We start from the raw sequence: 18,247 nt of genomic DNA, 5'->3' as shown, positions 1-18,247 counted from the left end.
GACAGCAAATAGCCGTGTTAACCAAAAACATAACATCCAACCATTCATCACCTATACCGCTTATCCTGTTCAGGGTCACAAGGGGGCTGGAGCCTATCCCAGCTGTCATTAGGTGAGAGAAGGGGTACACCCTGGACTGACTGCCCATCAATCACAGGGCTGACACATAAAGACCGACAACCATACACACTCACACTCATTTCTACGTGCAATTTTTTTGAGTCACCAGTGAACCAAACTGGTACCCGGAGGGAGAACATGCAAACTCCACACAGAAAGGCGCCCTACGCCCAAACCGGGATTCTAGCTGTGAGGTGACAGCGCTAACCATACATGACTTCATGAAAAGATTCTTACCTTCAACCCAATATTTGCTTTCGTCCACCATGTTTGTGGTTAAAATGAAGTCAAGTTGGATCCAACTATCCAAGTTGTTGTTCCAACTCGAAGGGCCTTGACGTGAATTTCACAAATCTGGAACAAATGTTTTAATCGTCCTGACATTTGATGTTTTGGAATCTTTCATGTCTGCCACGATCCCTCCGAGCTCTGGGAGGAGCAACATGCTCTTCCACCAACCAGACCTGTGTTCTCCTTTGCCTGCCAGGTGCGTCTACAGTGAGTTACAATTTAAAGGTATAATAAGTAGGATTTTTCCTTGCATCTTGTCAACAACACATTCAAACTGGGCCCCTCCTCCTGGGCTCTTCGTCCCCAGAAGTTCAGAACACACCCACCCAGCCGAGCTAACACCGACAGCGTCACAGTTGCATGCTAACTGCTGGTTACCTTTGCGCTAGCATGCTAACCGCCAGTTAGCTTGTCCTACCCGGTTTGAGGCACATACCTGTCCAACAGAAAGAAGGCCAACTCTGCATTGCTCTTTCACCATGTTCGCCGGTCTGAATGGGGCCCAGTTGCTAATTTGACTTATTATCCCTTTAAGGTTTATTAGTTTGATGATGCCGTTTATTTAAGCTCAATTCGACTTACTGTAGTGTTTAATTGATGTATTTTCCTGTGTTTAAATATTAATCCAACTTTGAGCTAATGATCATTTCACATGTTCATTGAGAACAGTCATTAAGATAATTAAAGACATGGATCTGACCATTATTTTACTCTCTGTGTAAACACAGACCCACCACTTGACGAGTTAAAGGTGCAACTGTTTGCCTAAAGAAAGTCCTTTTCTGTGGAATCTGCTGTCTCACTGCCCTTAATTTGGATGCCTCATGCCCATTATTCGACGTCCCTAAGCTCCAGCCCTTCTCGATTAGGTTTCACCTAAAACAATATGAATGCAGGGTGAAGCTCACAAACACTCTGAAATCTGAAGAAGTACGTCCCAACTTGTGAAATGGTTTTATCCCAGCAGCACACAAATGCAGCACAAATCTTTACTTTATGGCCTCGGCTGTGTACTCCCAACATACCACAAACCACTCTCATAGTTTATTGAATTAACATTCCTCACCCTAAAAAAAAAAGAAACCACACGCTCTTTACCCTCTATCAGTTGATGTAATTTGACCTGCCCTTCCAAAGACCTCTGACACTCCCTGAAAAGACGAACTCTCTGCTCTGCTCTGACGTGATTCAAGTGTCTGGACCTGGAACGGCTCCACCTGTTTTAATACGCTTTTGTCTGAATACTGCAACCGTCACCATCTTCTGTCAAATGTTTCCAGCTGACAGCATGGGAGGGAGCGCTTGGCACAGCGATGTGACAGTCCCTAATTGGAATATTCACTGTTTCCGCTAATGAGGAGAGGGAAGAAAGGGACAGCGACATAGTTTGGATGAGGACGCTTTTGTTTGTTTGAAAGGAGTTTGAACTGTCCCTAAAAATCCCAAATCAGGACTAAACTATTGAGATAGCCTTGATTTAGCTCTGACAGGGTCCTGCAAGTTCTGTTGGACTCTTTCCAACCAGGCAGCCGATTTCGCCTCAATATTTATCTGACCCTGTATCCCGCTACAAGCAGTCTCTGTTTCTGTCTGTCCGCAGGATTTCGAAAGACAATAAACAGTTCAAAGAAGATGAGGACACACTCCTGTTTTGTTGCTTCATCACAGACCGGGGAGAGAAAAACAAAGACAAGGGGGGGGAGACCTTAACGAGAAAACAAACAAGGGTGAGGAAGACGGGAACAGGGAAAACTGAGAATTAAAAACAGATTTAGTTTGCGGGGAGGTTCAGTGTGAGATTTGGGGGTGTAAAGGATGCACGCTGTGAGTGAAAACGGTGTTTGTGTGCCTGTTGTAATCTCTCCTTGTCCCTCGTTCCCAACAGTTGAGTCATTCCAGCCCTGTGAGAACAATGTTTCCATAGTTGGAGGATACTTTATCATAACCAGACAAACTCAGAGACCATAAAAACTTCCAATGTTAAAGTCCGCTGTCTGTCATTCACGGCACACATGCTCCTATTGAAGTAACACATGCATACACGCAGATGAGATTCTCTTACATGCAGGGGCTGCGATCCATTTGCTCTCTGTTGTATTTTCAGGATTCTGTTCCTTTGATTCTCTGAGTGTATTTGTTCAGTTAGTTAAATATACCTGAAAACATTCTCCTGCTTCTTCTCTGGATTATTGGTCAATGTTCAGGCTTATATTTGAAGTTGTCATGGCAACAAATACAGTATATACACATACATTTTGCACATACACATACAGCAGTTTGTCATGCTATCAGCTCTTTGAAGCTGCACTTTGGCACAGCATTAGCCCACTTTATGGTAATGCTAGCGTCAGCATTCTAACATGCTTACATTGATAATGCTGATGTTTAAGAGGTGCAATGATTGCCATGTTCACCATGGTAGCTTTGCGTGTTAGCGTGCTAATATTTGCCATTCATTTGCCATTCATTTAACAGTATAGACAAATTTCAAGCAGTTTTCAGGCCGTTGCCATCTTGGTTTTATGGAGCCAGAGGGGAATATACATGGATGAGAGGTTGACAGAAGTGACGCCACGGCAACCTGACCCCCTGACTGCTACAGTCCACATGTCAAAGTGTCCTTGGGCAGGCAAGACACTGAACCCCAAATTGCTCCCAAAGGCGTAGCCATCAGGTATGAATGTGCATATATCTAATTGGAGATTCACACTTTACATATCAGCCTTTGCCATTAGTGTATGAATGTGAGTGTGAAAGGGTGAATGTGACGTGTAGTGTAAAAGCGCTTTGAGTGGTCGGAAGTGGTCAGAAAAGCACTTTATAAGTGCCGTCAATTTACCATTTACCTAAATATAATTGAGTTTCGTGATTTAAATAACTAATTCCCCCATACAGTTGTCATGAATTGGGGAATGAAATCTAGACACCAAAACTGTTGTGTGCCAATGTTGTTACCATTTTTACTCCTGCTCTAAAGTGGGGCATTTTAAGATGAGGGCGTATGGGGATTGACTCACTTTTGGAGCCAGCCTCAAGTGGTCATTAGAGGAACTGCAGTTTGTGGCCCTTCTGTGTTGGCTTCCATTTTCAGCCTCGGAGGTTGCTGCATGTGTTTACTTTGTTTATTATCTTACTTTAGTGTTTATAAAGGCTAACATTTGAGGTTTTCGTCATAGTCACTGGTTTTGAAGGTGTCTGATCATCAACCACAGTACTGACATTTTGATCGAACAATGGCACCAAATGTCAACGAATCATCAGTCATTGGATTCATCCTCTGGTCACCATGAGTCTTTACTATATGTTATAATAGTAATGTACATCTAAGGTGTGGAGATTTCACTAAAAAACAACATTCAACCTCAAGTTGGCTTCATCCTCTCAAGTGGTGTCGACATTTCAGTTCCTACAGCAACTCCACAAGTTTGGCTAAAAACCAACCACAGTACGGACTCCTATGAATACATTTACGCAACAGGGCTTGATTAAATATCTTTTTTTTCCTGAATTATTCCTCTAAAGTTTCAAGGACGAGAAGCAGACTTCTTAGGGCCTAAACTATAATTCATACTTTCACCTTCATGTAACAAGTAGGCTACACAAACATCAGTAAGCATAGGCGTGCTGTTTGTGTCTGTACAGGTTGAGTCTACGTGCTTTCATGCGTAGATCCAAAAATGACATCCGCACTGTGTGAAAGATCAGAGAACACTGAGTTTTTTAGGTCATAGCTGGAAACTGGTCAAACAGTATTGATCTGTTTATCTCACCCACTTTGAAATTGAACTCTTTGACTTCCCCCACCTTTTGTCCTACAGATAGTCCCCGTCTACAGACCCTCTTACCTTTGTCCCGCTCACTTTTTACCCACATGTTACCCTCTCAACTCAATTCACCTGAGTCAGTAGGCTTCATTGGGATGACATTGAGCAAGTTTTGCCAAAGCATTAAAATTATGATAGTAAGAAAAGACAAAAACAAGTAGATAATGGAATCTTCCCATGTCTGTTCTACCAGACTTTGTCTTTCAGTCTGGATATTCACTGTCAATGTCTCTCTTCCATTCTTATCAGTTACTGTGGTTTTAGTGCCTGTTTATGGTCAAAATGTTTTTAGTTTTATGTTGTGAGCATGTAATATAATTTTAATAAGTCATGCATTTTTCTTCCCACCCTTACTGATGAATCATTCTCCATTTAAAATCTCTCCTTTAGTCTCTTAGACATAAAACAGCTTTTCAGTTTTAGATAAGAGCTTAATCTTTTTGGGGTCAAGGCCTGAACTTCTAACCCAATGTTTCCTGCAGTTTACATTCTCTGTCATAAAGTGTTTCCTTTTCAAAAATATAGTAAACTTAAAAAACAAATTCACATACGAGGCTACAACTACATTTCACTGTGAAACCCTGTGTTGTGAAATTGCTGTTGAATGGTAATAAAATAATGTTTAATAGTATGACAGACAGTATCTTAACTCCTTTATATTCTGTTGGGTGGTTTAGGGCCTGTGGCAGCGTCCACGACCTCTCACCAGAACCTACTGTTGCTAGGTTACGAAAGCTGACTGGCAGCACTTCCACTTTCCTTGGTAGTGACCAATGACTGTACTTACAGATGGACAACTCGTCTCCATCTGCTCTCACTGTACGAAATTGAAGCCAAAATAGCCCCAGTGAGACGCGAAGTAGAAAGATCCTGCACACCGACGTAGAACAGCAGCAGAACAGCTTCTTGTGTCGGTCTGAAGCAGATATTCACGCTTGTGGAAAGTTCAATGACTGTAGTGTTAGTGTTCGTTACGTCTCCTCTCACCGTTCCTTCTCTACTCTGCTACGGGAACAGAACGCTGCAGGAGCCCCATTTGTCAACAGAGCTGTCAATCATGAGGCCACACCCCCTTTTTATAGCATCAAATAACTAATTAAAAGTAAACTTGTCAGAAAAATGAACACTGTGACATAAATCAGCATGATAACAACTAACTATAATGACAGAAACCATGTTTGAGAAAAATGTATTTGACTAATGTATTTTGATTTTAAAGTTTGACTCATGTCCCATCTATACTGCAGCTAGTCAGCAGGGGGCGATAGAGAGGGTTCGGCTTCACTTTTAAGGAGCTGTCATGTTGGCCATCTTTTTATACAATCTATGGTAGTGAATTTTACAAAGAAAACATAAAAACAGTGGAAAGGAAGCGGGTCCTGGCATTAGCAGCAGCTCTACAACAGCAAACTGTACCCTCGAAAAAACGAAAGGATTAATTTCACCTCCGACATTGTTTTTGACAAAGTTGATATCTGAAGTCCCGCCCCTTCTTGATTTAGGTTGGTTGTAAAGTGACATTGACGAGCGTGACGGTGTTCCAAAAGTTGAACTATTTTCAACTATGAGCGCAGCGACAAGAAACAGCTGGCGCTGGAGGAGATCTTGCGCTTCGGATGCTGAACTGCATTGGTTCTTTACGGAAAATGCCAGCACAAAAAACACCGTTAGCGGACACAGGCCCTAAATCTACAGCAATGCATCATTTTATGTAAGATCAATATGCTCGTGGTCTTGTAATCCTGTGTGAACTTTATCTCTCTAGAATGCTTCGTCTCATGAGCTCAGAAACACTGCCCAAGTTTAACGGAAATGTTCTCAACAGATAAATAGACTTAATTGGTAAAGTAACTAAAGCTGGAAGACAACTGCAGTGGAGTGAACAGAAGTACAAAAGTTGCCTCTGAGATGTAATGGGGAAGAAATGAAAGATAAACGTACTTAGCATCTCACTCCTGCTTAAAATAAACATGATTCACATCCAGGAGCAGAGAAAAGACAGTAAGCAGGTCAGAGCGGTTTCACTGTCTCAAACTGCTTGGTCACTAAACTCCCTCAGCTCTTTCTGCTCATTCTGCTCATTCAGGCATGAAGCCACCCTGTCATCATTACACCAAACAACACAATGAAATACAGTTACAAAACAACACAATTACCAGTACATTCCTGCTTTTTTTTCCCAGCGCTGGAATCGTGTGTTTTGTGTCGGCCCACTCAGGAAAAAGCTGGATAAAGAGGTACATGTGTGCAGGAAAAAGGGAGGAATGCTGAGTGTTAAAAAAGAAGGAGTGGGGGTTGGGGGAACGAGGGAGGGTCTCTGGCCTGTGCTGGGGCTCTGAGCTGAGCTGAGGCCTCTGCTGTCTGACACATGAGTGAAATGACATTTATCTGGAATGGTGGCGCATGAATAGAGAGACTAGGACTTGGTGCTTAGGGAATAATACGGCATTAAAGTTCAAGGTCAGATGAAGTCACTGATAAAAGCAGGGTGGTCTACAGTTCATTCATTCAAGGGGGTATTTGAGAACAAATGAGGAGTCTGTACTCATGTTTTTCCATCTTATGACACTATTAATTCCTCTCCACTGCTTTCAAGAGCAGAGTATTTCACATTTTTAAACTCCAAAGATATGAAGAAAACGAAAACATGGCACATTATCTCGTCTAAATCAATTTGTTTATTTGTCAATTCATAAAAAAAATCGATCAGTTACTGCTTTAAATATAAATTGTCATGTTTTGTGCAAGAATGCCTGAAACACCAACACCAACTCTCCAACTGAAACTGGACTGTTGTTGCCAAGCAACCAAAACATTCTCCTGCACTCTGTGTCTACAGGTTACAACAGATCAGCTGTTTTTTATCACGATCAGTTATCAATTTGTTTTAATCTGTCATCAACCAGTGAAATAAGAGTCTGCTGTGTGATTCAGAGGTGATTAATGTAGACATACACAGGATGTGTCCCAATCCACGGGCTGCAGCCTTCAAAGGAGGCGGTCCACGGAGGTTGCTCCATTCATAGCCTGCATAGACGGTTAAAGCCGAACTGAAATGAGACGGTCTACCCTTCAGGCACCAAATGCCGCTCCTGTCGCCTAGCAACAGGTAACTAGCTAGCATAACTAACATCGCATAACCTATTTGTTTCAAGTGCCCTTTGGTTGACTTAAACTTGTGTAACACTGGCTATTCGACTGAGTTGAAACCAAAAACATTTACATTTTAAAGTGTATTCCTCGGCCCTTTAAAAGTCTGCCATTTCGTTTATATTGGTTCGCTATGCATCTTGGTATACAGTGGGCCCCCGATGGATCCTTAACAGCCCGGGAAACGGAGGACACATTTGTCGGCCGCATCTGAAGGAGCCTTCAAATGGGACAGCCTTCAACCCGCTTTAGTGACGCAATCGGCCTTCGAAGGATGCAGTCCCTGGAATAGGACACAGCTACAGTCTGCTGTAATGTTAATTAACAGTTTTCAGAACACCTGGCTGAGGCGGAGTGATACATAGAGTGATAAGTCCCAGTGATATTGTGCCTCTTGTCCAACCAGATTACTTGGTCAGAACTAGCTGTGGTGTAATGATTGATAAACAAAATAATCAGCAGATGTATCCCTAATGAAAACAATTATCAGGTGCAGCACGATGTAAAGAAGTTAAAATTAGCTTTGCCTGAACTAGCAGAGAAGTCTTTAAAATCAATGTATGAGAAATAATAATCTAATAACAGAGTATATGTTGTTTAAAAAGTTACATATAGTTACTTGGGTTAGAGACAAAGTTCTTTATTCAGATAAACTGTAGAAATCTTATATTTAACAACATAACTTTGTGTTTGTTTTTTTTAATGACATGCAGCAAAAGGCCGAGGGCGGGGGTCAAAGCTGCAGCCGCTGTGGCGAGGACTGTGGCCTCTATATATGGGACGCCTGCTCTACCCACTGAGCAGCACGTACTTTGTTTTTTATTTGTTTGTAAAACTTTTGAGTTAAGATGTATGTTTTTGTAAAAGAGAGAGATCTTTAACCCCATGTGGGCTGAGCCAGAGGCTTTGCAAAAAAAAGGTAAAGATTTACCCACAGAGGCCATTTCTCAGAGTACTTTAATATTCTTATAGTATGTTCTTTTTTTTAAGTGAGTAAGTAAAATGTATGTACATAGCACTTTTCACAGATATGTCACAAAATGCTTTACAGGGACATCACGCACAAGAATATAAAGAAGAAAGATAAGATGGTCGTGAGCCACACAAATAAGCGTGCAAAAAGTTTAAAACAATGTCCCCAGATTCCACACATACACAGTATTAACAATACGTCGGTTGATTAACCAATGTTTTGTTTTTAAATGAAGACGACAACAACAGATTCAGCCAAACGAAAGAATGTGGGCAGAGCATTCCAAAGTTTGGGTGCTATGGCCTGAATAGCTCCATCACCGCGGGTCTAAAGGTTTGTACACAGAACAGATGTAGCATGTTTGACCCGAGGGAGGGAGTTGACAGGAAGGGGTGAGTAAGTTCAGCCACATATTCCAGGGCCTGACCATGACGGGATCTGTGGGAGGGGTTCTAAGTATGGGAGTGATGTGAGACTCTTTCAGCAGCATTCTGTATAGACTGCAGGCGATTTAAAGCAGACATGCTGAGTGAGGAGAGAGAGCGTGAGAATAATAAATGCGAGATGAGAGGAAGGCATGTATGAATGTCGGACTTTTACTAGTGCTGGTGTACTTTTCCTGTGCGATATTTGTTCTTCTCGCTTAAAACATACGAGACAAGCAGCCACACATCACGTCTCTGATGATAGGGATGGTGATGATGAAGAGCATTACCATCAAGGAAATGAGTTCCAGCTGTTGAGAAGATGGAAAAAGTAGGGCAAACCTTTAACGAGCACAACGTAGATGCACGCAGTAACAATAAAGGCAAGATACGCATGTGGTCCTCTCAGCCAACACAGCACAACAAAAACCAAATAAAACTTAACGCAAACCAGATGAAGATTTCGCAAGGACACTTGGTGCACATGAGGCCTCAGAAATTCACAAAACAGTACAAGTAATCAACCTCAGACTGCTCGGGATGAAACAATTAGACACGATGGGTATTCCTTTTTTTTCTCCTCCTGACTTTACAACATTTTCAGCATGAAAAAGGACATCAAAGCCATGTACAGAATACTCCAATCACAGCAGAGGTGGAGCTGCAACGTCTGAACCCCCAAAAGTAGGTCGCTGCTTTTCTTTTTTTCCTCATGAGAACATGTGTTTGCATGTGACTTTGAGTCCCGTCCTTCATGCCTTTATGTGGACACGACCTTTACAGCAGGTCTTTGATGTCAACGTCCTCCACTGAACATGCTCTGTAAAACACACACATACTAACATACATACAGCAGCCTACTTATGTGTTTCTGCATGTTAACAGAGACATGCTCTCGTAAGCGCAGCATCATCTGCCATCATCTGTCCTTGACCTGGTAAAAAGCTCGCTTCGGCAGGAGTTTTGTCTCTTTCGAAATCTCTCATAAAAACGATGCAGTGACTGTCAGGTGTGTTGATACTATGAATTAAGGTATGCATGCACTAAAATAATGTAACTCTTGTTATAACAGACTGTTGCAACAAATTTGCTGTGTTTGTAAAATAACAATTGGGCGAGAGGCGGGGTTACACCCGGACTAGTCACCAGTCAATCACAGGGCTGACACACAGAGACAGACGACCTTTCACACTCAAATCTACGAGTCATCAATGAACCTAACGAGCATGTGTTTGGATTGTGGGAGGAAGCCGGAGTACCCACGCATGCACGGGGAGAACATGCAGACTCCACACAGAAAGGCCCCCTACGTCCAAACCGGGATTCGAACCAGGAACCTTCTAGCTGTGAGGAGACGGCGCTAATAAGTGTATCACCATTCTGCCCAAAAAAAAAAAGTGATGGGGACATATTGCAGAATTCAAACTGCTCTACAAACTGCACTGTGGTGAACTGTGCTGAAAATTAAACAGGAATATACTGTGCTTACGTAGAAATTTAAGGCACTTGTACTCTACATTAGTATTCAATTTTATATTTCTACTCAAACCACATTTAAATGTGAAACTAATACTTTTTAGTCCACAGTTCTACGTGTATGCGCATACTTACTTATGTTTCAGAATAAGATTGTACAGTAAAAAATATAATACACTTTTTGGAATTACAGTTCGAGGCCTACCAAACTTAAACTCTTTCCAAAATAGCAATGCTTGGAGAAAAGTGTTCAATATGAGTATGTGGGACTGCTGATTAGCAAATTAGCTTGAACGGAAATCTGGTAAATTTGTGAAATTAGCATTCTGCTGTTCAGTCCCTGACAACTCAAATGTAATAATAATAAACCTGAGGAGCAGAAATGTGCTCGTATCAAACGTATCAGTGCTGTATGCAGCAAAAAATCTGATATAAAGACTGTTTCTAAAGTATTGCAAACATATTTTGAATTCCTTTAAAACATCTGTGACAACCAGCAGCATTTATCGGCCAGGCTGATTTATCGGTCAGGGTCTAAATGTTCCCTCATTTCCCTCCGTGCATTCTGCATGTCATTAGCTGTAAATACCACATTAGCTCTTGCTTTGAGCATGAGGAGTCTAAAGTCCTCATGTTGTTGTTGTGTTACTGCTGAGTAGGAAATTTATGAGCAAAGGGGTAAGCAGAGGCAGGGGGGCCGCAGGAGTTGAAAACACCATAAAGAAGGTCATACATTCATGTGTGTGTTTGTGGGTGTCGGGGGCAGACACGTTCAAGCCTCGGACGTCTTTCAGTGGCACAGGAATTTCATACATGTGTGGAGGGGACGCACACATGTAGGAGACGGGTGGTTCCCAAATGTTTTCTGTCAGCCCCCCCCTTGAAAATTCTTCTACCATTTCCGCAGTGAACTTGAAAGAGTTCAACTGTTTTATGAGAACCACCTGTTTTTGTTTACACTTGTTTATTCACAAAGATAACAAAAAAGGCCCTTTTTAAAAAAATGAAGGACAGTGAGAGATTTCCTTCTTTATAATTAGAGTACTACCATTCCCATAATGCAACACAATGTTCTCTGCCTCCTAAATGTTCTCTATTTTAACCCATATACCTCCATTTTGCAATCACAAATTTATTTTAAAAAAGAAACAAAGGATGACATAACCCCATTGACACTATTCACAAAGCAGCCATTTTCGTCTGATGTCATCTTCAGGGTGGGAAGCTGAAATGTGCTGTTGTGCTCCAGGAGTTGTATAAATGTAGAGTCTCAAAATAATCATTATCAATGAACTGCTTATTGATTGATCAACAACTGAAAAGACAATGGATGATGAAAATAGGCAATCTGGCAATATTATGAGTTAAAACAACATATTTGATAACCTATTAGCTATTGTCAAACAACAGCTAGCATTCAGCTACTTGCTAGCTCATATTAACATAAGCCAGGAACTGGCTGAAGTCTTATTACATTTTACATTTTGGTAGTAATACACGATAAAATAGGAATGGTAAAAAAATGTGATAATGAAATGTTAGCAAAGTATTTCCAAGCTAACTTAATGTTGGCTAGAAAGGGGTTAAATGCTAATCTTAGCTGTAAGTAACAATCGCTAACTGGTAATCAAATACGTGGTTTTACTTTTAAATATTTCCCTCCACATTTTCATTATCAATTGTCTTTACATTTGCCACCTAATCAGGAAGCGTTGACATGATGATTTGTCAGATTCCCTACATTTAACAACCCTGGGATACCGCAGTACAACATTATAGGCCTACCTGCATTTGAGCTTCCCCCCTGAACTGTGTTAGCATTTAGCTTCCTAGCTTATATAAAAGCTAGGAAGTGGCTGAACGTTTACATTAAACTTGGGTAGTGTTACAGGATAAAACAGGAAAGGTATAGATTCTTAGATAACGAAATGTTAGCTAGAAAGTGGTTGAATGTTAAGCTTAGCTGTTTTCTGACAGTAGCTAATGGGATTTCAAATAAGTTGTTTTACTTTGAAAAACTGTCTGTTGTCCCGCTATATTTTCACACTAATTGTCATTTCATCTGCCCATTAATTGGGAAGCACTGACACGATGATTTGTCTACATTCCCTACATTTATACATTTTTCAACCTGGAATACAACAGTACAACATTAGACCTGCATTTGAGCTTCCTATATCAAATCCGTTAGCATGCAGCTACTTTCTAGCTTATATAAATGCAAGCTTGGAAGTGGCTGAAAGCCTAAATTACCATTTGGTAGAGTTCCAGGATAAAAAACGAAAGGTAAAAATTCCTAGACAACATAATGTTAGCTAGAAAATGGTTAAATGCTAACCTTAGCTGTTTGCTAACGGTAGCTAACAGGTTATCAAATAGCCTACTGTTTCAAATACTGTTTTACTTTAAAATCTGCCCATTAATTTGGCAGCATTGACATGATGATTTGTCAGATTTCTACATTTATACAATTTACAACCCCGGGATACAGCAGTACAACTTGATACCAGCATTTGAGCTTCCAACACAGAGTGTGATGACAGAGAAAAATGGCCACAAAATGATTAATTGTAAACTTGTCTAATTCTTTGGTCTTTGTCTCCCTGGTTTATGAAACTTCTGAAAATGTCCCTGCACAGTCTAATGTCTGCTTCTGTGTAAATGTTTCCCAAGTAACAAACCAAACAAACTAAATATAGTGATTAAGAGTGAAGCTGCAGGACACATAGCTTAGGTAAGTATGGAGGTAGGTTGCCAGGTATGTGGATTGACATAGAGAACAGGCCAGTCATTGTTTAAACTGAAAATATCCTGAGCGATGTTCCTCATAGATAGATAGATAGATAGATAGATGCAACACATACTGTTCATGCATGAAGGTCAGTCTTATGGTTGTTGTTGTCTGCCATCTAGTGGCAAAACAGAAACATTGCAGAATAAACCTCCCATACACTTAATTTGTATCCCTACAGCGCTACCTGCTGGAGTAAGGTGGGGGTTTTTTTGTCGTGCAGGTCCATGGAATTACTGCCAACTAGTAACCGATATACAGCTCCTAGCTTTTTCATGTTTCCAATGTTTACGAGTTGGTAGTTGGTAATTTTGATGAATTGATTGAGGCCTACTGATGTCACTGATTATCCTTATTAAAACAGTAAAGATTGGAGTAAATTGTATATTTCAAACTAGCTCTACCTTCACTAAAAACAGTAAAATGCTACTTATTGATCATCCGTACTTAATCACACATTACATAATAGGCTTTAGTTTATATTTATATAACATGTTCAGCGCTCTTAAGATTGAGTAAATTAATTTTTAATACCTTAAGTGCTCTCTGCGGATATTACTTAGATACTATAAATTAAGTAGGGTTTTGAATGCAGGACTTTTACTTTTTAATGGAATTCTTTTTTGGATATTTTTACTCAAGGTATGGGGCTGCACCCAGTACAGATATAGAATAATATCTAGTAGTATTGTCCAAACTGTGTCCAAAAAATAGGCCCTCTACATAAAGTACTACCCACTTCACAAGACACCAAAGCCAAACCATGAATTTTCCTATTTTATGGATTCATTTTAAATAGTAGTCCATAATGTTTATAGTTTTTTAATGTTTTTGTTTAAATTAATGTATTAATTAATATGTCTAATTAAATAAAGTGTTTTTTGATTGATTGATTTTTTGATGTGTGATTGATAAAATGTATAAAATTACAAATCTACCAACAAACGCCAAACTGACCGCAGAACAGCCCAGCTCAGGTATCAATGCGCTGACAAACAGCTACTTGGCGGAGGGATATCATTCAACCAACGCGGCCGTATCAATTATCGTTGGTTAAAATTGGCCGTTAATTGTTGTAACACTGAGCATCCTGTTAGCTAAAGCGTACCAGTGAGTCAGTGAGGAGCGAGTAAGCCCCTGACAAATTACCTGTGGCAGCTCAGGTGAGTAAGAGCGCCTTTATGAAACACGACTGATGCAATAAGTGCATGTGTAAAGAAAACGTGTTAAGAGTTTTATCATAAATCAGCGTTTTCCTGTCGAGACAAGAGCGTGAGTCAGTGTTCACCTGAGCTGAACCTGTCTCGCAGTCAGGTGAGACCACCTGTCTGTGTGATTGTTGAGTCACTCTTTAAAACGAACAACTTCAGCCTTTTATGGTGTGTTTTTAACTCAGCCAGAGTGAATGTAGCTATCGTTGGCTGGTGTGGGAAAAAGTGTTGGTTAATCTGGTCCTGCCTATCTGTCTCATCTTGGGAAGTGGCCAATAGTTTACAGCAGGTGTTTTTCTCACCTGTACACCTGGAGAAATATATAATATATCCTTATACAGACGCTCTACAATTAAAAGTACTTGTAACTCAAAGAAGCTACTTACCAAGGGGGTGTTAAGCTAACTCAGTTGTAGCTTCTTTGCTAGCTTTGTGTCTTTATATGGTTGGTTTGTTTGTCATTCTGGGAAGCATTTCCACGACTTTTTGGTGGATTGTCTTCAAATTAAATTCGTTGGTGCCTGTGGGATGAATTCAGGTGACTTTCTGGTCTAGTTGTCCTCTAGCGCCACCATCAGGTTGACATTTGGTAGCAGACATTCATGGTCTTTTGTTAACTGTCAACTTTTCTAAGTTTTCCAGTTTTTACCAAAGAACCTACAAAAATCCCCACTAATATTCAAAAATACTTATCATAAAAAATGTAATCTACAAACCTTATTATTTCATCATACTGTAGCCTCATATAAAAACTGTATTTCTGTATTAAAACGTAAAGGACTTTTTGGGTAACTCTTACTCAAGGTAATGTGTAGTCGCCATGTTTTTTTGACCCCATATTTTATCTGTAAATGGCCTTTTACATGAAACATTTGTTGAATTATTTACATTTATTCAATGTATTATTTATTGCTAACTTTAGCAGGTAGTGTGCTCAAATAGTAGTAATTCCAACAGACTTAGCTAGCGGCTAACTAGCATCTGTTGTCTCTAGGTAGGAAGCCCAAAAAACATCTTTTTGTTGGACTCTCCCTGATGACATCACCAGAGGTTACTTTCTCAGACTTTATAGCCTGTCTGGTGCCACAGAAAACATTGCACAACTGTTTATTTGAACTTCCTGTGAACTATAAACATACGATCTGGACTCCCCCAACAGTAAGTCATAACCAGGCTGTAGATATTCCAACATGGACTCTGTGTTACAAAAGCCTCTCTCATAAACATGAGCATTTTTTACTTTCTGTTTGTCTAAACTCTCTTTGTTGGGAGAGATCCTGGGAGGATAAAAATATGAGAAAGGATTCATTATTTCACTTTCTTGATGGCACTGTGAGTCACGACAGACGCTGATCTGTGCTGGTGATATCATACCTGAGATAAGTCTGATGATGGTGTCTCTACTCGCACTGTGAAAATATCTGTGTAGCTCATTGTCTAGCGTTTTACAAGTGAACAAGAGTCCACACAGGAAGTGGGTTTAGCTGCTAAATGGAACCTACATTTCAGACTTTTATGAGGTCAATAATGTGCTTTATTCTTGTAATTATGACATCAAAGGCCACTGGACTTTGTTGCTTCCTGCACGACCCAAGCAACTTCAAATGTGAGACATTTGGCACTTTAAAGTGGCATGGCATGAAATCATGTTTCAGACCTTATGCACCTCGTCGGAAATATAGACAGTTGGCAAAGGACCATGATTAATCTGCAGATTAGTTTAGAGTCAGAATCAGGTTTATTGTGTTTTGATGTAAAAACTATGAACAAAGGTAGTAAACAGCAGCATCCCTACTGTCAAAGTCAATATAAAGTCATAAAAACTATATGTACAATAGGTGTAAGGGAAGAGCTGCACACAACAAAGTGCACTGAAGCGACCGTCCTCGACGCCATCTTGGATCTTTTTTATGTAAAACTATAGTGAAAAAATTTCTGCCACAATTTTTCAGATCTCAAGGTGACTCCTTTTCAAAATTATTTTTCTCTGACAAACCGTACAAAACCTTAAAGTTTACAAACATGGAAGAGAAAGTAGAACCTCAAATCCCCGTAACTTCCTGTTTAGGTGCTCCATCAGTACTCTCTGTTTAACCAATTTACTGCTACCAGCACTGCCAGAACACTGAAGGTGGAACTGAAACAAACGTAAGCTTTTACCTTGAAATTCTCAGGAAGCCTGAGTTCAGTTATTGTGTAGGTGGGATGAGGCCCGCCCCTCTCCTCAGACGTCATGTGTTTGGGATTAGACTGACTCACTGTTAACGTGCCACTGATGGAGCTGAAAGTCTCTCCACCACAGAGGTCTAATCATCCTTGAGGGCCTGAATGCACCACCTCAAACATGGGGGCAAATAAGAGAATAGAAGAAGTTAGTTTTAAGATGATGATTAGCAGGTTTGTATAAAGAAAATTAAACGCCATGATCAGCAACTATTGTATTAACATTTTTAATTCATTTTTTGAAGCTAAAAGTCAAAATAATTGATGGTTTTGGCTTCTTACATTTTGCTGCCTCCAGTTTCTTGAATTTTTAGCTAATTTAATATTTTTGGAATTGGGACAATTTTGTCGAACAAAAAGAAACAAAGATTTTCTGACATTTTTCTCTATTTTCTGATATTTTATAGACCAAAAATAACCCATTGATCTATTAATCTGTGACATAAGTCTTCAGTTGCTGCCTTAGCAGTGTACAAGTAGGTCTAAAGATATTATTTCACATAATATAATATGACTACAGTCATTTTTGTAAAAGTTTCTAAAGGTAACAATGGCCAATCAAAACCTTATTTCTAAATAATTCAGATAAAATGTAATGACAAATCACAGTATCTTTATGATCTTGATGATTTGTCTAGTTTTACGATGTATGACAAATATTCCTGCGCACTTTCCAGCACTGAGTTTATAAGAAATCCAGCATTTTCAAGGAACTAAAAAAGACATAAAAAACATTTAGAGCATTTAGAACAATCACTTTCTGCTGTCTTCGGTGCCCATATGAGCATTAAAAACAGGTTTTACTTGATGTAATCATTAAACGATGGCTTCCTGTCATGCTTCAGTGCAAATGATGAGGGATGAAACCCACAGTCGTAGTGCAGACGTCCCACTTTTTGTTTCACAAGCAGTAGGTTCATTTCTGATCACCTGTTCTTTTATTTGCCTGTTAAATACGTACTGTTTATTTAAGTGTATTCAGTATGTTCCCGGTCAGTTGCAGCCATCTTGGTTAGTTACAAGAGTTAGGTAATGTTACTTTTACAAATGATCTCGTTACCTAGTGAGAAAAGTAACACGTTAGATTACTTTTACTTTATCAAAAATTAAACCCCCTGCAACTCGTTACTCATGTGGGTTATATAGTCAGGACGGCGTGTAGCCTGCTGTAAGTCTACCTCTGAATGTATTGACTCTACTCTAATTTGTAACTCTGCAGCCTAATAACATGGATTACAGACGCAGTATAACCTTTACAGCTCTTTATTATGCTAACAATCTGACAGTGAACTGGACAGAGGCATACAGTATTAGGCACAGCTGTTTCCATGACACAACACAGGCTCTTAGTCCCACCAGTGTTGTGGAGCTGTGTTTAGCTGCAGATTCTTCTTCACATTTGAAGTCGAGCTCTTCACAGATGACGAGCACTTCTCCTCCAGACACAGCTTACATTTCACCGTCATGTTGTTCTCGTGCCTTTCACCCAAACATTCTGAATAATGTGAATATGTCCACAAAATAAACGCTGTCCTCTCTGACATCTCGCTGGTACGCAGCGACCTGCCAAGAAAGAGTGAAACAGTGCTTTGGGGATTTTCTGATTCTGTGGAAAGAAAAGGAAAAGAGAAATACAGCATTTTATTTCCAGTAATTTTAGGATGGAAATCTGTCCATCTGGGAGGGGAGCAGACGTATCTGCCAGAGCAAATAAAATGTGAGTTTGCAGATTAGTTTGGTTCCTAGTCTAGTTGAGACAGACA

This window comes from Semicossyphus pulcher, unplaced genomic scaffold, assembly GCF_022749685.1.
Source record: "Semicossyphus pulcher isolate SPU_LCO1_2020_fin unplaced genomic scaffold, fSemPul1.0.p SCAF_13, whole genome shotgun sequence".
NCBI lineage: Eukaryota > Metazoa > Chordata > Actinopteri > Labriformes > Labridae > Semicossyphus > Semicossyphus pulcher.
The sequence above is the reverse complement of the archived record's forward strand: the minus strand, read 5'-3'. Positions refer to the sequence as shown.